Source organism: Chrysemys picta, chromosome 1 (genome assembly GCF_011386835.1).
Source record: "Chrysemys picta bellii isolate R12L10 chromosome 1, ASM1138683v2, whole genome shotgun sequence".
Lineage (NCBI taxonomy): Eukaryota > Metazoa > Chordata > Testudines > Emydidae > Chrysemys > Chrysemys picta.
In genome coordinates this window covers 241013341-241033972 of record NC_088791.1, presented here as the reverse complement: position 1 = coordinate 241033972, position 20632 = coordinate 241013341, and the positions used below count along the sequence as shown (strand labels likewise).

General features: G+C 43.4%; 1 protein-coding gene and 1 long non-coding RNA gene across 6 annotated transcripts in view; one reads left to right on the top strand and one right to left on the bottom strand.

Annotated features, from left to right (window-relative positions):
- Positions 1–1739, bottom strand: part of LOC101953950 (uncharacterized) — a 31835-nt gene extending 30096 nt beyond the window's left edge. For 2 of the 3 annotated variants that reach the window (XR_010597686.1, XR_010597687.1), the window contains exon 1: positions 80–1739. This is a non-coding gene — a long non-coding RNA (uncharacterized LOC101953950). The remainder of the gene's footprint in view (positions 1–79) is intronic. The other variant, XR_006175439.2, reaches the window with a different exon arrangement.
- FHL2 (four and a half LIM domains 2) overlaps positions 1–20632 on the top strand; it is a 49891-nt gene that overhangs the window by 3156 nt on the left and 26103 nt on the right. Inside the window, exon 2 of one of the 3 annotated variants that reach the window (XM_005306980.5) lies at positions 9756–9876. The exons of 1 other annotated variant lie outside the window; for it this stretch is intronic. The gene's annotated coding sequence lies outside the window, so the exon portion shown is untranslated. Of the gene's footprint in view, positions 1–9755; positions 9877–12633; positions 13032–20632 lie in introns of those variants that run through there. One more of the 3 variants, XM_005306979.5, reaches the window with a different exon arrangement.

Genomic DNA, 20632 nt, shown 5'->3' with positions numbered 1-20632 from the left:
GGAAATTTTTAGTAAATTTCATATCAAAGGTGCAGGAAAAAATAGATACGTCACAGAAAGATCACCAAATATTTCCCACCTTGCTTGCACTTGTTGACATTTTTTCACCGCAGTTTCACTCCAGTGGCCAGAAGGTGCTGAAAGGTAGGTAGGTGTGTGTGTATGTATGTGTGTGTGTCAGAAGCGGCACCAGGGTTTTTGGTGCCCTACACGGGGGTCCTTCCGTGCTCCCAGTCATCGTCAGCAATTCTGCGGCGGGGAGGTCCTTCTGCACTCCCGGTCTTCGGGGCACTTCGGCGGCGGGTCCCGGAGCGAGTGAAGGACCCGCCGCAGAATTGCCGCCGAAGACCTGGAGCGTGGAAGGCCCCCCCCACCGCTGAATTGCCGCCAAGGGCAGCAAAATGCCACCCCCCCAAATCCTGGCGCCCTATGCGACCGCTTGGGTCGCCTAAATGGAAGCGCCGGCCCTGGTGTGTGTGTGTGTGTTGCGGGTCTGAGCCTGGCTCCCCGCTCTGGGCATTGCAACCTGGCACATATGGTCACAGCACCACTTAGGTCTGGCCTATCTGCTCCCTGTTGATGGAGGGGCAGATGGGCCAAACCTGTGTGGCACTGCAAGCCCGTATGCCAGGTTGCAAATCCACTTGGTTTCACAGACTTTATTCAATTCGCGATCTCCATGACCTGGGTGACAAAATCGTAGCCCTACTAATGAATATCACCACCCAGTAACCCACTATTCTGCCATTTATCACATTTATCTAGCCCTGAGCATTTTAACTCCAGAAGTACAAAGGACATTATCACAATGAAGTTCTATCTATCTGTTTCCACCGGTGCTGTGGCAAGATGGGAAAATGAAGGGGCATGAGACTCACCTTCTGAAATAACTGTTAGCTCCAGGAGCTGAGAAGGGTTTGGAGGCTGCGTAGGGCCCAATAGGAGTCAACAGGAAAGCCCTAGTGAAGTTCTGTTTTCTGGCACTAATGGTGCAGAACAAAGTTTTAGAGAGAGAGGCAGCAGCAAACAGCCGCAGGGAGGGGCCACTGAGGGTAAGAGGGAGGGGCATGACTCAAACGGTGTGTGTGGGGTGAACCTTTAAATTGTACCCCCCCATCAGCAAGTATCAGTCGTCTCTGCCTGTAAGATAGAGAAGTATTGTTATCACCATTTTACAAATAGGGAACGGAGAGAGACTATGTGATTTGCCCAAGGTCACACAGGACAACTGTAGCAGAGCAGGGAATTAAACCCAGCTCTTCTATGTCCCAGGCTAGTACCCTAGTCACTCCTCCATCCTTCTCCTTTTGTGAACCAGGAGGCTTTCCTGAATCCTGAGGATGAGGACAGCAAGTGACATCTCAAGGAACATATTGCAAAACTGATGCAATATGGAGTCCTTGTAATAACACAGATGTGACCCACTTCCCTCTTATTGTTTCCTTTTGTCTTCTTTGTCTTGAGATTATTCTGTTTCTGTGTGAGGTGAACTGGGTCTTCCTTATTGCTCTGTTTTCAACTCTTCAAGGCAGGTTCCAATCTGCAGGTCAGGGTCTGGGAGTGCAGAAATGAGCAGGTTGTGTCAAAAGAAGGTGGTGTTGGTGGGAGAAACACTCAGTAATGAATTCTTCCTTCTCAGCTGGAGGAAGATTGTTGCTGCAATAGGAAGCAATACTCTGCAGAAACAATTACCCCTTATATGTGAAAAGGAAGTGAAACACAGAGAAAAGATTCAAGAGAGAGGGTGCCTGAGGCAGGCTTCCCTGTTACATGTAGGGCCCTGTTAGTAATAATATATATGGAGATATCCTATCTCCTAAAACTGGAAGGGACCCTGAAAGATCATTGAGTCCAGTCCCCTGCCTTCACTAGCAGGACCAAGTACTGATTTTGCCACAGATCTGTAAGTGATACCCGCAAGGATTGAACTCACAAGCCTGGGTTTAGCAGGCCAATGCTCAAACCTCTGAGCTATCCCTACCCCACTTTATCTGTGTTTAAAGGTCTTGGTGACTCAAGAGCTTGGCAATGGAATACAAAACCCCTAACCTCTAAATCACCTCAGGTCTGTATCCAGCCCAGATCCAGCCCAGTGACTGAAAGCTGTATCTGATGTTTGCTCCGTGACCAACTACACGTGACAACTCAGTTCATTTCCTACTGGGCTGGTGTCCATCTCATGACAACCACCATCAAACACTGGCAACCTTGTTGGCCATCTCACCAAAGGCAAAGGACTAAATGGGCAGACAGCCTGGACTACTTTATCCTGCTACAGGTGACCCCTTCAGTTCAGGGAGGTACCTGCACCTGTTCTTTGGGGGAAAACGGTGGTAGCCGTCTTTGGGGTTGGCAATCTAGCACTATATTTTCTTTGTTTTATGCACTATGTGATTCAGTAGAAACTTACATCAGGGTGTTCTTCATAATTTCCCTTTTCCAAAAACCAAAAAGTCATAAAACAATATTTATGCACTAATCACCAACCAGATTCATTATTTAAACAGAAATAATTTTAAAATTAGCCAAATGGAAAATAACATTTTAAACTAGCAAATGTAAATATATATAAAATGTTATTTTCCATTTGGCTAATTTTAAAATAGAATAGATATAGACAATCTCCTCATAAGAACAGACACATTTATTTTAAACTTGTAAGAGCAATGTACTTTTGGGCCAAAACTTCTAGAATAAGTTTCAGGCCTCTGCACGTTTATGCCAAGTTATATATTTTTGCACAAATGAATTTGTGCTGGAAGTGTTGATAGGTTTTCTAAACAGACAATTTGAATGGGATTTTGCCTGATCATTGGTGCTATGATGGCTTGATGCCATGAACTGGAACTACAATACGTTTTTACTGAACCACTTTTCAAACACATCAAAGAGGCTCCAGTGACAATGGCTGTTGACCACCTAGAACATAGGATTCTGTCATTTTACACTTTTTTTTCCAACTTCCTTTCTTTGTTTGTTAAAGTAGTAATGATTTTTTTTTAAATTAACATTAAAAAGAAGCCATTTTCCTGCTAAAGGTAGGATGTGGTTTCTGATCTTTTAAAACATTTTGCCATCAGCTTTGTCCTCACAAGACACCTCTGTTCCTTTGCATTCCCACGCTCAGTCTTAACTCTTCCCCACTGCACCCAGGCTGAAAATCCAGTTCTCTTCCGAAAAGAGACTGTAAAAGTGGCCTAGCAGAGTTCCACATTTATCACTTCTCAGTGATTTCTATACTAAGCATGCTCAGTTTACATAGATAATGATGGATTTACTGTCAGCCTTGCAAGGTCAACCTGGGATCTGAATGTCAAGCTGCTTTTTTTCTAGCTCAGGGATCACCACCAGGAATAGAATATCTCTTCAATTATTTGTGCAACCGTGTTTCATCAGATTCTGCCCTCAATCTTCTACAGGGTTATAAATGTGTAATGAGAGCAGACTTTGTCTCTGCAGATAGAACTTTGTTAACTAAGTCTGGTAACAAGGTATTCAAAGGGAAAAAAACCCAGCCAAAATGATATTCTAACATCAGAGACCTTGGGGTTCCTAACTGGGACACATCCCGAGGCCCTCCATTTTTACCCCTCCTCCCCCCCTCAGGCTTTTCTGGCACCCCTGTTGCCAGGTATCCAGTTTTAGACTGGAAACTCCAGTAGAAAATGGGACCTGGGTGTCCGGTTAGCAGTGCTGACTGGAAACTAAAAGTCCAGTTATAGGAGTAACCACATTACCCTCTGCTCCTCCCACTCCCAACACCCACCCCAGAGGGCTGGAAGAGAACCTGTCCTGCTGCTGCTGGCTGTCACGGAGTGTGGGGGAGTCAGGGTCCTGCACCCCCCACTTCCTGCAATTCACCGTGACTCTCAGCCAGCCAGTAGAACAGAAGGTTTATTAGACGACAGGAACACAGTCAAAGCAGAGCTTGTAGGTATGGAAAACAGGACCCCTCAGTCAGGTCCGTCTTGTGGGGTAGGGAGCCCAGACACCAGTGCTGGCCTCCCTCTGTTTAAAAAACACACCAGAGAGGCAGTGGAAGGCAAGAGTGAAACTTCCCTGTCACTAATTCTGAGTAGTGCAGGTCTGTCTACTCAGAACCCTCCCCATCTGCTCTCAGCGGAATGCAGCAAGGAATAATTTACAGTTCTTAAGTCATTTATATATTTATATAGAAATATATACAGAAACATATAAAATATAAATCCTGTGGAATGGGAGGCTACCAGAGAAGCAAACATATAACTATGTACTGAAAGGTATTGTCCAGCTGCAGTCATCTTAGGCTGATTTAGTCTCTTCCTTTACCCCTTTGGGTTCTGCTTTCTCCTCTTTGGCTTTTTCCTCTTCTTTCTCATCTTTCTTCTCCTCATCATCTTCTGCTTTTACGCGCTTGGACTCCGTTTCCCCAGCCAACTCCAAACTGCAACCCCCTCTAGCCCCTCCTTTGTCCTTTGTCTCTTTCCCAGGAGGCCACCTGATCTCTTTGTTCTCCAACACCTTCAGTTGGCACTTTGCAGGGTAGGGGCCCAGGCCATGAGTTGCCAGGAGACAGTGTGTCAGCCATTCTCTGTGCAGACAGCATCACACCTGCCCTCTAGGGCTCTGCAACAATCACACAGCCTTATCCCACCACCTAGATACTTAAGAAATGTATAGGGGAAACTGAGGCACCCACACAGTATTCAGAGAAAACATTACGAACATTCCCACTTTGTCACACTGGAGGAGGGGCAGCTCAGTGCAGAGAGAAACGAAGAAAATGGGCTAGAACCAGGGAGAAGGTAGGTACCTGCTCTATGTGGGCAAGGGTGGGAGGGATCCTGTTTACCCCCTCCCCAGCCCTGCTGCGCTTGCAGTTTACCCCTGGCCCCTCCCTTGCTCCAGGGACCAACCCTAGCTCCCGCCCCACTGTGCTTTTGCCCCCGGCCCCTTTTTACAATCATTCCCCGGGGAGCCCACAAATATGTTTGGAGCCAGGCCCACAAAAAATTAATCCGGCCCTGGTCACAACAAATACACCTTTAACCTTTTGTATTAATGTCATTTGTCTATTATTGTCTCTTATCTATTTAAATTGTAAGCTTTGTGGGCAAGGACCTTCTTCCTGTGTGTTTTTGCAGCACCCAGCACAGTGTGCACCCAATTTTGAAAGAGGTTCTTCATGCACTTCCACAATGAAAATAAGTGTGTGCTTGTAACAAAAATTACTGAGGTATGAAGTTGTGACTTTTCTTCTTGGACAAACGGCAATACTCCTGTGACTAACATTTTATCACAGTCAAAAGTTTTATTCGCTGTGTTCTTTCCTTTTTGTTTCTTACTGACGACATCTGCCTAGAAACATGTATTTTCTTGACCTAATTTTGTTGCACTCATTTTTCCATAAGGCCTTGGGTATATAAATATTTTCACCATTCTCTTGTCTCCTTCCCACCTTTGTTACAGTCACATGGGATGTTTTGTCCTCAGTGGAGTAACAGTACAAGCAGATACAGACAAACACACACATGCACCTTACACTTACTATTTGCTGTACCAATAAGTCCTTCCAACCTGAATAAAATCCTGAATGTTGGTTCTGAATATGAAAAATAAATTTGAGCATAAATCTTTTCAGTTATTAACCATCAGCTTCAAATGCCTTTATTTAATATTTTGAAAACAAGTGGTGGGAGAAGATTGGTGATGGATTAGCTGTTTGAAGAAGAGAAGAGAGTACTGCTATACTGACAAATATCTATGTATTAATTACAGGAAAGCCACATTCTAAAAAGAGAATGGAACCTGAACCTAGCACACCATCATTCTAAAATATAACAGCTTAGACTATTGTATAGAACAGAAAATGAATGAAAACCAAAATAGGACAGACTCATCATAATATTATAGGTGGGGTTTTTAAGAACATCTAGAGAAGTTGTGCGCCCAACTCCCCTTAACTTTTAATAGCAGTTGAGTGCCTGTCTCCCTTTCGTCCCACCCCAGGCCTGAATACTTCACACAATTACATTTTCTACCATTTCAGTAATAATTTCAAAAGTGACATTCTTTGGCATCAGAGTCTCCTCAGCTTTCAAGGCAGATCATGTTATTTACTGTAAAGCTCTCTGCTTCATCAAACTTCATTTTTATTTTAAAACAAAGCCATTCCCATGAAGTTCAAAACACACATAGGCAGCCCGTTTATGGAAAATATTATAGGAAGAAATGCATGATGCGTGTATAGTAATTTTAAGATGCATTTTTTCCTTTATAATTGAGTGGACTTGTTGTGGGTTAATGTTATGTATCTGTGGCCCAGAGATCAAAATCAACATCAGCAACAAACTAATGTATTTAATCCTATTATTTCAAAGGGACTGGACATTTATAGAGTTCAAAAAGAACATGGGGCTAGAAGGATCAATGGTAAGGCTGCTACTTCAAAGTGCATGGCTTGAGTTAATATTTTTAATCATAACATATGTCTGAGACTCAGTCTCTGAGCCTCTCGTGCTATATGTGGAATAGACAAACCATGTCACTGGGCAGAAATAAATTACCACCACACAAAAGAATCTTTATATAAAACAGGAAGCCCCCAACTATCTTCAGGTTCAGGGAGATAGAGTAGTACTTCTTAAACCAGGTCTTCAAAAATAGTAGCATCCAGAGAGGAAACATGGTTAAGGACATGATTCTGCAGTCCTTATAGAGGAAAAACTCCCCCTTTGAACTCAATGCAAGTTTTGCTGTACTTTTGACTGTAATATTATTATGACCTGTGATTCTCTTTCCTTAGTTTCTTTTGCCATTTTAGCTTTACAGTTATGTTTCTGATAATGTCTTTCTAGTTTCCTTGTTTTCACTCAGTGTTTCCTTCACTTATTTTATAGTTCTTCACCCTCTGACTCATTCTATAGTTTTTCTTTCTACTTTTTCCCTTCAGTTTTTCTTTCTGTGCAGTTCAATTTCTGCCAAGAATCTGAACCAGAGCTGAAGTGAACATTATACATTTTCATCTCCAAACCTGAGTAAGAGATTGAATGTACAATTACTGTGAAATTCTGCTCTGGAACCCACTCCATAGAACTCTTGTTCAGCTCTCTTAGCCATTGTTCAGCTCTCTTGTGGCACAACCGGCATAACTAGTGTTAAATGCTCTCTCAACATGGACAACTTTCACTGATATCAATGGGTGTTTGACAGATGAATCAAGTACAGAATATGCAATAGAGATCTGGAGTGCAGATACAAGATCCACAGAGCAGGTTAGAGATAAAATTGTACCTGCTAAATGTAGCCTAACCAACATAGAGAAATCTGGGGGGGGAAGGGGATTTCAAAATAAAATCTTACATTCAGTGCATTCCTAAGCCAAAAATTTACTCTTCAGGACTTGTATGAGTTCCAGGGATAAGTCAACACTATTAAGGGCAATAAGGGGTTGCTCCAGCTCCCATCTTCAAGAGGTAGCAGCCACAGAGAATCAGAGACTGAAAAGAAGGAAGAAATGCTGACAAGTCCTATTTGTGTTTCAGAAGTTATTTAAAATGAATTACTATTTAATAAATCAAGGGGCAATATTTTCAAATTTACAATAGCAGTAATTGCTGCAAACTCTGTCTCCGGTAACTGGCTTTCCTGGGGATCAGGGATGGATGAATCCAGTGCAAACCTGATGATGCAACTCCGTGCCCTCTAATAGCAGCAAAGCTGGTACCCAGAGGACGTGCCACAGAGGGGCAGTAAAGAGAGCATGTGTTGGAAATGACATTTCTTCCCTCCTCCCCTCCATGCATTGGCCCTATTCCATAGGATCAGGCTCTCCTCCTTCAGCATATAAAGAGAGAAGCATGGAGCCTGCACTGAACACTCACTGCTTAGGGAATTTTTTGTCACTCCTTCCACTCATCACTATGGCTCAGATGTAAGTTGGAACCATGAGGACTTAGCTCTCTTTGCTCCATGCAGAATTGAGGGGGTCTCTTCTGGCAGCACTGTTCGCCTAGTATGGGACTGGTTAGCTGCTTTAATGCGGTGCCTCAGCCTCACTGGCTGCCCAAGACTCAGAGCATCATCAAAATAGGAATTTGTCATTAGTTGGGAGATCCCAGGCCCCTCATCACTCTCACTTTAACAGTTACCCTTCAGCTTCCTCATCTGCCCTAACACTATCGCCTCCTCTGACCTGCTCCGTTCACAGCAGCACCACAACCCCAGCCCCTCTGCTTTTCAACATGGAGAGATCTTTATGACACAGTCAGCGAGACTTGGAATGAGATTTCCACCAGCCGTTCTCTGTCTTCCTTCTTGCTTCATCTGTCGCAGACCCTCTGCAGAGCCTCATGACCCATGAGGATGAACGGCAACATGTGTAATTTCATACACCCCCAGAAACAACATATTGAACTGTGTCACATTGGCCTGCTCACTTTCAGTCTCCACTGGAGATTGGTTATCATGAATTAAACTATTACTGTTTTATAGATTCATAGATTCTAGGACTGGAAGGGACCTCGAGAGGTCATCGAGTCCAGTCCCCTGCCCGCATGGCAGGACCAAATACTGTCTAGACCATCCCTGATAGACATTTATCTAACCTACTCTTAAATATCTCCAGAGATGGAGATTCCACAACCTCCCTAGGCAATTTATTCCAGTGTTTAACCACCCTGACAGGAACTTTTTCCTAATGTCCTAATGTTGATATTGCCTATCTTATAACATAGTAACAATGCACAGATATTCTGAGGAAATAGTTGACATTTCAGAAATAGCCCAGTGAGATGACTGGTTCTCCCCTCTATATTGAAATAAGCATTCTTGAAAGCTACCAAGCCAGGAGTACCTTTCTCTTATTTTTCACTGAAGCAAAGGAGTAACTGTTAAAGACCATATGTGAAAACTATTCCAACACGTTAAGAAAACAAACTTTATTGAATGGAAATATGATTTCTCCAAGTTTGCCCAGAGTTCCTAAAAATACAACCCCTTTCAGATTGGTTTAGGAATAAATTGCAGCACGGTTTCCTCCCAGCAGAAGAAAAAGTCTTGGGTCTTTCAGAAGTCAGATCCTCAGCTGTCTATTGAAATCAAGCTATGACGATTTACACCAGCCGAGGGCTTGCCCCAGAGGCTCTATATCAACTCAGTGGGAAGAAATTCAGATTACTGCAAATAGGAGTTGCAACTGGGGATTTGAAGAGGAGGAGGGAAGATGAGAAATACAGTGAAAAATCTGTTTATATATTGCATATACGGGAGCAGTGGCAGAGGAGCCAGCAAGCAGAGCTGAAAACAGGGGAATCTGAATGATAGTATGCCCGGGAAGTTTGGGGAGGGTGAGTGTAGTTTTCTGTTTGGGTTTTGGGGGGAGGTGAGTTGGTTTTTTTGGATAGAAGCTTAGGAGGGAAGGCTAGAACAGCTACTGAAGCAGCAGTGGTAAGGATCCAAGGAATGGAAGAGACAAGGGAGATAGCTGGGATGTGGAAGTTACGGGATGTACGTTATCCTGGAGGGGGTACCTGAAAGATGCTTTTGTGTATGAAGTGCCGCCTGATAGAAGAGAAGATGTGAGGTTGAATCTGGGTCATTGTGCCTTTCTTGCATGAAAAATGTTTAAATATGGTTCGCTAAAAAGATGCTAACTTGGTTTGAAATTTCATTGTAGAAGACAGAGTCTGAGCGGCTAAATTTATCCCATGTGTTGGGGTGAGAAGTGGACCATTCCCAAGTTTATATCAGACTAAAGCAGTCCTTTCTCACTGTAGACGAAGGCTACGCTGAAGGTCAGGCAGACACCTCTGGTCAGGACACTCTCGCGATAGAGAAGCAATGGGAAAAATAGTGTTAAAAAATCCACACCAAGCAAACTGTACGGTTTAGTAAAGTGTAAGTAAAGTTGTACCCTTCCATAAGCAATATGTTTCTCATTATACAGTCAGTTCTTAGTGTGTACTTAATCAATCATTCTGGGCCAAAGGAGTTTTAGGGGCACACCTCTCAGGATTTGACACAACTATTAGATTTTAAGCAAATTCTGATTATAATTACTCAGTTGAGGCCCCGGCCTAATAAGAAATTCTGCACTAGGCTTTCTCCCCCCCACCCCTTTACTAAATTATTAAAGCAAAGTATCTGTGAGAATATTGGTGATGAGTCCAATCCTCCTTCCATTGAAGTCCAAAGGCAAAACTCCATTGGCTTTAGAGGGAGCAGGCCTGGACCTCAATTTCCCTGCTTTGCAAAATCATTTTTTAAATGTAAAACTACAAGAATATCTAGTTTAAGTTGCAAAATGGCCCCTGGAATATTCTTGAAGTGAACTGCAACATCCCACATGTCAATAGCATCATTCTGTGGTTTTGTCATTTACTTTGTAGTGAGTGCGGTGTTTAAAAAAAAAAAATAACAATAAAGACACATATCAAGAAAATAGTATGGGTACAACTCAGACTAGCTTTGTGGAAATCAAAATCACGACAAATTTCCCCCGGAAAAGGAATGAGAATTAGGAATGTCGGGGGAGGGGGAGCCAATGGGTTTGGTGTGGTAGAAGAGAAGGGGTGTGTGATTCCGCTGTCCCATTAAAAAATAATTACCAATAAAACAAAGCAGGGATGTGACCATTCATTGCTAGTGTCCTTCTGCAAGCACAAAGCCTCCAAAAAGTCAACCAGGGCCTAAGCCAATAGAAGTTTTTCTGCCCTTCTAACTTGGAAAGCTAATTAAATACTTGGCCAAAGCTCTTTTATCATCTAAAGGGCAGCATGTGGCCCTCCACCCCCACATATTTCATTCCCATAGCTCAGCTACAGCCAGTATACATTATAGCTTAGAATTATAAACATTACATTAATTTGCAGCAAGTCAGAAATACCATTAAAAGATGGCTGGCACTGCGGTTGCTGTGAGTGGATAAGGGTGATGGAGGGAAATAAAACTAGTGGAAAGAGAGGAAAGCAAGTAAAATGCTACCTCAAGAGAGACCCATAAATACATCTCATACATCCCAAATCTGATCACCTTCAGGGCTCATGTCCAGGGTCATCTTTTTACCCAGGCATTTGAAAATGGGAACTGGGTTGGGAATTGTAACTCTAGGGATCGGGGATTGTTCAAAGAGGATTTGTAGTGAGTTATCTTAAACTGCTGCACTTAGGATAATAAGAAGTAAGTCTTAGCTCTTCTTCAGCCCTTTTCATCCATAGATCTCAAGGTAATTTGCAAAGGAAGCCAACATCATTATCCCCATTTTACAGATTGGGAAATTAAGCTACAGAGAAGCAAAGTGACTTGCCCAAGGTCATCCAACTGGTCAGTGGCAGAGCTGGGAATCTTCTGAGTCCCAGTCCAGTGCTCTATGCACTAGGCCACATTGCCTGTGTTTTTAAGGTATGTTAAAGGTCCCAAGAGCATATGGTTAGACAACCTTTTTAGCATTTCTATGAATCAAACAACATTTAGGAAGTAGGATTTATTCCTAAGGGCATAAGGCTCACTCATTTTATGCAGTGGGTATTTTGCCTGCATGAGGACTGCAGGATCAGGCTCTTTGTAGATTTTGTTTAAAAAAAAAAGTGAGAGAGAGATGTTACTGATACATTTCATCTCAGGCATGGAGCAGAGAACTGTACAAGTTCACGGGGAGGATGCACCTGCAGCAACAAGATTGTGAATCCCTTACTGTACATGGGAGAAGTCTTCTTAACACACGTACACACCGATGCTATTCAAAACAAAGCACTTCACTTGTTTTTCTACAAACCTATGTGTCATCCATAGGGAAGGGATGCAGCGCCACGAACAGTAGCTCCCAGCAGGAAGTTTATGGGGTTTATATTCATCCTGGCAATTTTTCTTTAAGTTGAACAACTTACCCTTCTTGGAGTGTGTCCATCATTACTGAAATATTAGCAACTTGAACTGCACACAATGGTAGAGAATAAACATTTCTAATGTGCTTTGGATCCAAATTCTTTTCTCCCCGGGAGGTTTCTGAGGACCCCCCCACCCACCCGCACACACACTATTTTTAAGTTAATATGTTTCTGTTATAAGGGTTGAAATATGAAACTAGACTTGACAGTAGAGAAATCATTTCCTGGTCATGTTGGAATTAATGGTTTCCCCTTTATTTAACATGCGGCCATTGGAAGGGTTCTCTGTATGGTTCCCTAAGTGTGCATTGAGACAATCTGCTTCTTTGGCTTCCAACTACACAAGGGGGATTTTGAATTTCAGTTGCTTCACCTTTCCTCCCTCTACTCTCCCCTCCTCCCCCCGACTAAGGGGGTAAAAAAAGCAGGAAGGACTAGGACTACATGGACACAGGCACCCATTATACACACATGCCCCTCAGAACACAAGGCACCTTATCCATCAAGTACCTAGAAAGAGAGACAATGTAAATCAAGCCATTGTTTAGAGAAGAGTGAAACAGCTGTCAGAAGAGCCAGTGCAAACAGATTCTCATACTAATTCTAACCAAGTTCTTCATTCTCCCAGCCAGGTGAGGAGAAAATCAGTGAAGGGTTTGTGCTTGAATGGCTCTCAGGCTTTCTTTCTGCAAGCTGAGCTCACTGGGCTTTAAACAAAGCTCCATTACTAACAAACATCACGGGGTTAAAAAAGCAAAAGTGCGGGGAGGGGGGAGGGGGAGCCATTTTCGGAAGAGGGCCAACAAAGATAGTGTGGCTAGGAAGGGGGAGAGAAAAAAAAATCTACATCCTTGGAAGAAAAAGTGTTGAATGCCAGCTGCACAGAGCCTAAAAGAACCAGTGTTTCTGATGCTTTTCTTTCCTTATATGGTAAAATGATACAGAGGGGTTTCACTAGGCTGTGAAGGCAGCAGCCTGTTTCCACACAATACCGGCTGCAGAGAAGAAATCAGAAGAGCTGCCCTTCACAGGCTGTAGAAATCCCTGGTTAGCTGCGCAGCGCTACTCTACAAGTAGGGCCAGGTGCTCTCCTTACATATTTGTAATGGATGTGACTCCCTGTCCTGCCTGGTCCAGGGAGAAACATTGACTGCCCGCTACTGCTCTGTAAGTAGATATCCCTTTTTTCCCCCGCACAGTACCACGGACTATACCTTAGGAGTTATTGATTTAAATAACAAAGCGTGCAGAGTGAGAGATGTTTGATCCTAAAAAGTGTTCTGTGTTGGATAAGGATAAGAGGAGGGGGAGATATTTAACCCCCCCTAAAAAACACAGCTAGGGCTGTGAAGAGGATAGGAAGAAGGGTTTTTCATAAAAGCAGATCTTTCTGTATGTCCCTCTGTAAGTGATATCTTAAGCAAGGAGATGAGGCATTGAGCCATTTCATTGTGTTACTATTTTTACTACTCTACAGGCTATTGTATGTTTATCTGATCCACAGGAGAAGTCGTAAAAGTAGGAGCTCAGGTTTTGGGGTTTTTTGTTTAAAAAACACCTCCATTAATATTTCCTAGCCCAACAAAAGAACTGATTATTTTTGCACTGGAGCAATAGCTGATACACATACAACAAAGGTAGCTTCCTATTTGCTATTCCACACCAGGGTACAAAATGTACACAGGAAAAGGGTGTACTTCTTTATTTGGAGAGATTTAATTGGAATGAAAAGCAATAAATAGCTCTGAATTTTTTCCTTTTGCCAATGTGTGTGTGTGAAACCACAATCACGGAGGTGGATTATCATGGACTTTTCTGTATGCATAATAGAGGAAAGATCATTTCAATAAATAATGCTAACTTTCATTTTTCTGCTTTCATTATTTTTCTAATCCCTTCCTCCACCCCCACCCTCAAACCAAGAGGTAATATTTGGGTTTTGATACATTGTTCACAAGACAGCATCCTATTTCCATGTAGATTCATACCGGGATCCAGTCACAATTACAAAAGAGGGAAACCAATAATAGAAATATACACAAGAAATGTCATTTTGTTGTTCATCAACTGCTATCTAGAGGTATGTTGATTAAGAGGATTGATTACAAATAATAAGTGTTATAACTAGTAAATTTGGATTAAGTAATGATAATGTGACAAAAATCTTCCCTTGGATATGCATATGCAATTCCCATTGACTTCAACTGGAGCTGGCTTAGGCATATCAAAGGAAGAATAAGGACCATCGAATAGCTTATTGCATCCAATTGGTAAGGAATTTTGTAATTAAGTTTGCAGTTACATTTCTATTATGATCCCTTATTTTCATTTGTTTCTACATTTCAGAAGCTCTCTCCTTTGGGGCTAACATCTTTGATTTATTTTTCCTTAGCCAAATGATGACTTTTTGGTTCCTGGAAGTTTGAGAAAAATTGATTCAGCCATTTGGATTTGAAACCCCCATCGGCACCCAGTCTCCCGCCCCCCCCCCCCAGTCCCCCCCCCCACACACACTCACTTTTCTCACTGTATAAAAATTATCATCTGTTTCCCTGTCCCAGGCAGATAACTGAAAAAGGGTGGGCTTTGAAAGTTGGCTTGTAAGTAGAGCTCATTTTAGAGTTCTGTATAGCCTTGACCAAGTTTGAAAAACAATTAGCTGGATACTAATAAAATTATAAATGATTGGGGGGAGGGGGAATTGCTGTTGAGCAGGTGTCATAGTGGAGAAAAAAGTGGGAGTACTTTACCATAATCCCACAACATCTGGATGTTTTATACTAAACTTATTAGCAGTGAAACAGCTAACAATGTTAGTATTTACATTGTTATCATTAGGTTGAGAATTAACACTTCATTGAGATGAATAGGGCAACTCAGATGATTCAGCTGTTACTGAACATTAGGGTTACCATATTTTAATTTAAAAAAAGGAGGACACTCCGGCCCCGCCCCAACTCCGCCCCTTCCCCACCCCAGCCCTGCCCCTTCTCCGCCCCCACCCCTTCCCCAAAGTCCCCACCCCAATTCTGTCCCCTCCCCTGAACACTCCACCCCCCTGCTCTTCTCCCTGCCCAGCTTCCCGCGAATCAAATGTTCGCGGGAAGCCTGAAACAGGGAGGCAGCAGGTAAGCTGGGGCTGGGGCTAGGGCTGGGGCAGGGCGCGGCCCAGTCCGGCCCCCCACGGCTGAGTGGCTCCCTCCGGCGGCCGGCCGGTCCAGGCCAAGAGGCTCTGGCCCTGGCGTCTCCCGCCCGGCTCGGCTTGGGCCCCGGGGCGCCGGCCCTGGTTCCGGCTGAGCGGCTCCGGCCTGCCCTGGCTCTGACGGCACCAGCGGCCCCGGCCCCCAGCCGAGCACCGCCGGCCCCAGCGGCCCCGGCCTGGACCCAAGCCCCACGACCTCTCCCTCCCTATTTTCCTGGACATGTCCGGTTTTTTGGGATTTCCTCCCGGACGGGGATTTGAGGCCCAAAAAGCCAGACATGTCCGGGAAAATCATTCAAATCGTCCAAGGTCACTATGGGCTTGCATATTTTAGCAACCATAGAACTAGATTTTTTGTTTAAATGGAGACTTACATTCTGCAGAACATGATGTGGTCACCAGACAATTAGCAGTGTTCATGCCACCATATACAAGCTCAGTCCCACCACTGCTATGATTTTTTTGGTTGATTATCACTGCTTGCTACTTATTCTCTAGTAGAATGTACATAGATGCAGTTCTCAAAACACAGTTCCTGTCCTGAAGACAGGGTCAGGCAATCAGGGTGACTGTCTTGGATGCCAACATTTGGAGGTGCCAAATCCCCATTTGGGGGGGCAGGTACAGAGAGGGTGTTCGACAGTTCTGCTTGGGTTTTTTGTTTGTTTGTTTGGGGAGAGGGGGCTTTTTTTTTTTTTTTGGTGCTTGCAGCACCTTTCGGGTGAGTGGGAAGCACTGAACACATTTTCTACCTCTAAAAAGAACTGGAGTACTTGTGGCACCTTAGAGACTAACAAATTAGTCTAAGGTGCCTGCCACAAGTACTCCTGTTCTTTTTACGGATACAGACTAACACGGCTGCTACTCTGAAACATTTTCTACCTCTGGCAGCAGGAGACCTAGGTTAGCTCTGACTGAAGAGTTTACAGCCAGGACGCTATCAAGGATACTGGACCTAGACAGGGCTCGTGCTCTCTGGCTTTCCAGCTTCCTAACTAGGGTGTTATGATTTCTAAGAGAGCTCAATGAAGCCTGGTCCCCTTTTCTGAAATCAACATGCACATTTTCCCCTCCCACAGAGTCAGGCACACAAGCACAGGGACTGCGGCTGGAACAGTTTACATGAGGACGATTTTAAATGGCTCATAGAAACTTGCATGACACTGTCCTAAAAAACAAACAAACAAACAAAAAAACCACTAGGTTTGAACATCAGGAGCCGGAGAAAATCAGGATTATGACTAAAGTTATAGCTCTTGCAATTATAAGACCTCATGACAAATTTTGTTGCATTCTGTAAAGTCAAGCTTTAATTTCAGAAAAAAATTAAGATCCAGTTCCAAAACCCAGACCCACATGAGTAAGTCCATTTGGCTCAATTCTCCACTAAACAAGCTGAACCTTGTGTAGTCATTTACTCTTGTGTAAGCTGGGTGTGAAACACTATCGTATTCGAAGGACAGCTCACGCTGATGTAAATACCTACACCTGGTGGAAGGTGGTAGGCTTTGAAGTTCAACTGGGACCATTTAAGAAAAGGTCCTTTCTTTTTCTTTCCTGCAAATGAGCCATAAAGCTGCCTTAATGGCAGCTGGGGATTCCCCCATGCTGGTGGGGGGGGGGTCAGCTCAATGCCCCCAGCGTAAGATCAGCTCCATGCCATTCCTCCAACTCCCATAGGCTGGTTACAAGCTCATGTTGGTTAGAACAGGCATGAGGCTGTTTCACCTAATGCTGGGGAATAAACTGGTCCCGGGTAGCTTTAGAGAATGGGTGGAAGATAGAAAGGTGGCAGCTCAGTCAGCCCTAAGGACTGGGGACCTTATTTACATATTTTTGCCTGATTAATTTTAATTGTGCAAATTTAATGTTGCATTTACATATACTTAGTTATTTGTGATGCAATTTTACTCCCAAGATAGTAGGATATTGGCAGCCTCTGGGGAATAAATCAGAGGTATACCAACAGCCACAGAGAAATCAGAATATCAAAAATATTTAGCTATGTATGTGAGTAAGTATATAGAAAAAGGTTTGATCAGGAAACACTGATTCCTTCAAAGCTGAATATTCAAGTACCCGTCAGGAAGATAAAAAGTTATGGTTCTTATTTCATTGTTAATTTGCACGTGCCCCTCTCTATAGAATAGTTTATCATAATAATTAGGCTGCTAAGTAGTAACATATACACCAATACATAGTACAAGCAACTTGAGTGAGTTTAACACTGCAATAAGAATGTAAACGTCTTCATTTCAGGGCTTATGTGAATTTGCAACATTAATGCTGCATCACCATGAATGGAACAAGTCACTCTTTCTCTCTTTTTTTTAGTATAGTTTTTCATCTCATCCCAAAGTCTTCTTCGTTATGTGTTTAATTCTTAAACATTTTTGTTCAGCAGAATAGATGACCCATTATTTTCAAAGCCTTATAATTTTGAAAGCAGATAAAAATTCCTTGAGGGGTTAAATGGATTGTAACTTTTTAAAATAACTTGCATTGAGATAAAAAACCCATACAAAGACTCAATTGGGATCTAGACATCCAGCAGAAATGTCATTAGACTTACAGCCTAGATCTTAGGAGACTGGGTTCAAAGACCCTGGTCTGATAGACATCTGATGTGACCATGGGCAAGTTACTAATAGTCTCAACACCCTATGAAGTAGAGAAGTACTATTATCCCCATTTTACAGGTGAGGAACTGAGGCACAGAGAAAGTAACTACATTAACAATTGTGAGGTGCTCAGATATTGTGAAATTGGGGGGCTATATAAATACTTTGATATATAGATAGATCATTGTTATTTAATGTTTGTGTAAAGTACCAAACTGAGAAACCCTTCTATTTATCTGTAGGAGAGGTAGAGGGATGCACCCTTCCACGCTTTTCTGGAAGAGATGCAGCATGGACTATTTGGGCCATTGTCATGGTGCTGCTGTATGGATTGTTTTATGCAGGATTTCTGTACAATGGGAGAGGCAGGAATTTTCACTGTATAGCATCACATGATGTTCTCCCATTGCCTGGTTATATCTTTGTGGCTGGCTGTTCTGGGCATTGTACTGGCTGTGTGCAAATCAATAAAAGAAATTAACTCTTTTCTGACTGGATCTACATCTGTTGGTAAGAAAGTAGCTTAGTCTCTGTGACCGTTCAGTCCTGGGCTGATATTATATCTGCCACAGATGATACCTTTATTAACTTTGCACCATTTTTCCTCCCATTAACTGTTTAAAAATGCTACCATTAGGAAGTTGAGTTTCTATGTTTGTAATGGTGAGCATTTGATACCCCTACCTTAAACAGATCACAGCCTTATGCCTTACTATTTATTCTGAAAGGGAACGAAGGCAGACATCAACAGCAAGAGGTATTGAATTAGTTAGAGGCTTTTAGCTTTAATTGTGAATTTCCTTGCTGTTATAGATTTAAGAATCACACGGAAGGTTATTTAAATAGGTTTCTTTTGTAGTGAAAATGTACACAGGCATATGTAAATACATATGTACTCCAGTCATTTCAATGACAATTTCAGTTAATCACAACGTAAGGTGTGCTGGGTATGCTGTTGAACTGTCAGTGCTCATACCTACTGTGCCTTCTGTACTTACACTGCCACTGGCACTTACTTTACAACTGTTGGAATTACTTTAAAATTCTAAATTGGGGAAGATGCTGGCTGGTTGCAGAACAAGCCACAATTGCTAGAGTGTCCACTTACCCCTACTATTACTGGTGCTCCTCTAGCCAGGCCCAACAGAAACTTTCCCACACAAGAAAAAATTAAGTGCCTTTAAAAAAAGTAATATTAAATAAACTTTCCAGTTCATGATAGAGACTGTGCAATCCAGCTATGAACCTAGGTAGCATGTATACTTTGCTCATGAGTATACATGCTAATACAGGTTGCTGTCTTAGACCTGAGATCAGATATCAGAATGCCACACAATAGGCAAAAATGTGGTGGGGTTTGTAAGAGGGGACTGAATGGCTGGAAAGAACTAATTCATGGCTCAGAAGTATAATTACAGATCACCTTTCAAAGAGGTGGGTTTTTTAAATCAATTGGGCGTGTAACCTTTTATTCCATATCATGTGCCAGCAAGGCCTGAAAGGGATTTGTTAATGAAGTTTCTTTACTGCTATTTTTTAAGCGTAGAAAAGCAGAAATGTCAAGTCTGGCTTTTCCTGGTTTTGCTGAATGACTTCTGGGAGGTCTTAGGAATGCTTTTTGCAAGCTCCAAACTCTGTTTTGTTCTTGAAAACACACTCCCACCCACGCATGAAGCAAGGAACAAATCTACAATTAAAAGAATTGCTTTTTTCTATCAGCACTTACTGGTCAAGATCCCTGTCTGACTACAGTCCTGGGGTATGATGCTGGGCATGTTCTGAAAGAGAGCAACAGCCTATCTTAAAATGCTTTGGTTTCTTAAAGGCACAGTACTGAATTCCCCCACTAAGCCCTTGGGTCCTGCTTAGAGTAAGATCACTGTACCATAGTATTAGGAGGCGTCCCTCCCTTCCCCTTCAAAGAAATGACCAAAGAAAGAAGAGGTGGACAACCAGCCAATTGAGAAAGAGAGTTAGCAGCAAAGTTTACACAAAGAGAATGGTTAAGCACCCGTTAACAGAGTTAGTACAGCTGCCACTATACAGGATACACGTGTCGCAAAATGGAAGAGATTGTTGAAGTCATGCTTCCACATGATGAAAGGAAGTGCAGAAGAGGGAGCTTCTGCCCACTCCCCTCTAGGAGTTTCCATTTCAGGGACCTTCAGAAAGATGGGGTGTCTCTATGCTTGGCATGGGGGTGTTGGTATTCAGATCACAGGTTAACGTCAAAGTATCCTTGAAAAGTTCTTCTGCTTTTTCCCTCCCCCTTACCCAAGGAAGGGAAATGTGCACCTTCATAGAGGAGAAGTACAACACCAGCCCCTTTGAGACACTGTGCTTGTGAAATACACACAGCAGTGCCTACTACTGCACCTATTCCCAGGGTGCAGCACAGACCACTGCCCCTGCATTGATCCATTTGGGAGTCTAGTGTCATTGCCGGGCCTAGACTTCCTTGGTACTTGCATGTTAGGGGTGCAAGGTCCAGGACTATACCTAGCCCTTGCCCAGGAGCAGAAAGCAGGAAAAGCACATTCTGCCCTCTTTCCACACTGGACTAGGTACAATCTAGCCCCAAGTATTTTAACTCTCCTGATCAGGGGTGGCTCTATGGTTTTTTGCTGCCCCAAGCACGGCAGGCAGGCGGCTTTCGGCGGCGAGCCTGCGGGCGGGCCGCTGGTCACGTGGATTCGGTGGCATGCCTGTGGGAGGTCTGCCGGTGCTGCGCCATCGGTGTCCCTGCCAGCGAATTGCCGCCGAAGCTGCGGGACTGGCGGACCTCCCGCAGGCATGCTGCCTGCCTGCCACTCTCACAGCGACCGGCAGGCTGCCCCCGCGGCTTGCCGCCCCAGGCATGTGCTTGCTGCACTGCTGCCTGGAGCCGCCCCTGCTCCTGATGTCTTTATTAGCTCTGTAGAGCAGATTAAATCTGGAAAACTTTA